Below are 3,127 nucleotides of genomic sequence, written 5' to 3' on the forward strand. Positions count from 1 at the left end.
CTCTTTGCTTTCTCTCTCCCAAACTCGATCAGATTCAAATCAAGTTGTAGAGCGAAGGAAAAAAACAATGGAAATGCCCTCCGTTTTAAACACAATTGATTTTATCGTGCAAATTTTATGTATAATTACTTTAAAATTATTTTCAATGAATTAATGTATGTGTATACCTGTACAGTTTTTGATGCATCTGTTTTGAGGGTATGCAGGCCGTTGCAATTCTTAGGAAATGGGCAGGCAGCCCTTGGAATTCCCAGGAAGTGGCCAGGTACCATAGCCATGGTCATTATACTTACTTTCAGTGTTTATTTTATCTTTAAGTTTACATATTAATCCTGTGGGGGTTTAGGTTTATATTGAAGGAAAAAAACAATGGAAATGCCCTCCGTTTCAAACACAATTGATTTTATCGTGCAAATTTTATGTATAATTACTTTAAAATTCTTTTCAATGAATTAATGTATGTGTATACGTGTACAATTTTTTATGCATATATTTTGAGGGTATGCAGGTCCTTGCAGTTCTTAGGAAATGGGCAGGCAGCCCTTGGAATTCTCAGGAAGTGGCCAGGTACCATAGCCATGGTATCATTATGCTTACTTTCAGTGTTTATTTTATCTTTAAGTTTACATATTAATCCTGTGGGGGTTTAGGTTTATATTGAGCTCCATATAAATTGGGTTTTGCGGATTATCCATCTTATGGAAGTTTATGTTGAGCTCTCATACTCTCTTTGGACCTTAAATATATAATCACTTTCTTCCGAGCTTTGTTTGTTCATTATAAGATGCATGACATAATTAATTTATCTTTAATTTTGTACGTCTTTGTTCTTCTCTGTTTTTAGATATTTTCTGATTTATGTAGGATGCCTATGAACATCTCTTTTTAGTTAAGTATTCAGGCCGCTAATTGTGACCACAATGCGTTATGCATAAAGGCATGCTATTGAATTCAACAGCCACATTAAGTTTATTCATTCACATTTTTCCAGGCTTCCTATCAGATCCCTCAGATTTGGTGGTGTTGTATTGTAAAAACAGACGAAATTAAAGGAAAAAGCAAAGAACTAAATTGAAATATCCTATGCGTTTATATGAAAGTAGCGACCAATGGTTGTGTGCTCGACTTGGCTCTGCAGCTGTAACGAAATCTATGAAGGAGGATCTTAGGCATCTGATATGGCAGCCTCCCAGGTAACTATATTTTCCTTGAATCTCTGATCGATTTAAAATTGATTGTTTAAAGCATAAATCATATATTTAGCTCTATTATCTCTCTTCCAAATAATATGTGTCTACATTAAAAAAGGAAGTTATAATAGGCTGTCGTGAGATCTTAAATTTAGCCCAATTGTGTATCTAAATTCTTTTAGGCGTAATTATAAACAATTTTTGCTTTTTATTTTCCCTTTATACTATTTCTTTAGGTTTAAATGTGCTTTGCTGAACTGCTTAAGTTGTAATTTAGGTGCAATATTTGGTAATATTCCACCAATAGTGGTGTCATTATTAAACTTATTTTGGATGTTATTTGTCGTATAAGGTTTACAATACTGGATCCATACCATTAACGGGTGAGTAGCTTTTTGAGTATCATGTGGAGGTGCACCTATCTGTCATGCCATCCATTCTGAATTTGATGGTTTTCTCCGTTTATGTGTTCTAGCTTGCTGATATGTTAGCACAGGCTACATACTATATTTTCCCTTTTTTCATCTCTTTTCATGTAATTAAAAGCTTTGTCCGAGGGGTAGGTCTAGTGAGTTTTTGGTGTTGTGGTTGGGGGTTTCGATGCTGGGTTGTAGTAGATCAGAGTTTTGGGTGGTTTTGGGACATGGGGAGTGCCCGAGGTGTGGATTCTGTCTGGAGTGGGGGTTTTATTTTGCAGGTTTTTAGGTCTGAAGGTTTAGATGGGTTCTGTAGTGCTGTTGCAGGTCGTGTAGAGGGTCTGATTTTTTCGAATGCTGGAGAGGTTTTGCTCGTTTTCAGTGTGGAGTTTCGCTTCGAAGTCGTGATGCTGTAGTTTCAAGTGGTGGTGCTGTTGTAACTTCGAGCGAAGTCTGCAGAATAGGGGAGTTGTTCGTGCAAAGTTTCTCGTGGTGTGACTTCTGTCTGGGGTTTTGGCTGGGTTTTGTTATTGCTGGAATTTGTTTTTGGGCCCGAGTTGTTTTTCTTGATTTCTTTGGTAGTTGCTCTACTCGTACTCTCAGGCTCATTGTCTGTTATTTATCACTCGCATCAGACCGTTCCTTGGGCTGTTATTTTGGCAATAATTTCGGTGTATTGCTTGTGTCAGTGTTTAAGCATTATGCTCAGGATTACAACCCTTGTACCGATATAAAGAAAAGCTTCAACCTACGCAGGCTTCTTGGTGATATGCCTAGCATTGAAACTCTTAAGGGCAATATCATCAGCCTCTGGGTAAAAGTTTAACAAATTAGATTTCTTTCCTTTTCTTAAATTAAAATATGTCTCTTGTGTTTTAATTTAATAATGTACATACATAGTTTTTGGATCCAGGTTTAACTTTTCACAATTATCTAACCTCAACAATGGAGAACTTGAAGACACTGAAATTATGTAGTGTTGCATTTAATGACGTGTATGTGATTTCAAATGCTCTGTGCTTGCTCAGAAGTATGCCCATGTTGGAATGACTTGAGATAAAAGTGGTGAGTGCTAGTACTAAATTGTGTATTAATTGTTAAAATATTGCTGAAACTTAGATGAGGCACCAACTGATAATTTGTTCTTGATTTCAACTCACGATGCAATGTATATGTTACACTCTTGTAATGCAGGGTTGTGACATGAACTGTGGGAGAAACGTAGAGTTAACAGCTGGACAATATTTGGAATCACCAGATTGTGAGCATGTAACTCTAAACCAACTCCAAAATGTGAGCTCCTTTTATTAAAGCTTTGTGAATAGAAATTCAAATCTATGAGTTCAATGCACCTTAAATTACGTACAAAAGAGACAAATAAATTAGGACGGAGGGAGTATCTTGGAGGAGTTGATCTGGCCTCTATGAATTCTATGAATTGATAATAGAAAGTGAAGGTGACAGGACAAATATTCATGCAACTTAATTCTAGAAGGATAGAAAACATGACCAGGAATTGGT

At 36.3% G+C, this 3,127-nt stretch overlaps 1 long non-coding RNA gene across 2 annotated transcripts; it reads left to right on the plus strand.

Moving 5' to 3' along the window:
* Positions 1–474: 474 nt before the first annotated feature.
* LOC141703094 (uncharacterized) lies at positions 475–2,904 on the plus strand. Of its 2 annotated transcripts, XR_012567361.1 has the most exons (5): positions 475–567; positions 992–1,193; positions 2,296–2,420; positions 2,507–2,671; positions 2,801–2,904. It is a non-coding gene; the product is annotated as an uncharacterized LOC141703094 (long non-coding RNA). The 2 variants fall into 2 exon arrangements; XR_012567360.1 differs by lacking the exons at positions 475–567; positions 992–1,193 and having other exon boundaries at positions 2,028–2,420.
* The last annotated feature ends 223 nt before the right edge of the window (positions 2,905–3,127 follow it).

The sequence above is a fragment of the Apium graveolens genome, unplaced genomic scaffold (assembly GCF_009905375.1).
Source record: "Apium graveolens cultivar Ventura unplaced genomic scaffold, ASM990537v1 ctg6208, whole genome shotgun sequence".
NCBI lineage: Eukaryota > Viridiplantae > Streptophyta > Magnoliopsida > Apiales > Apiaceae > Apium > Apium graveolens.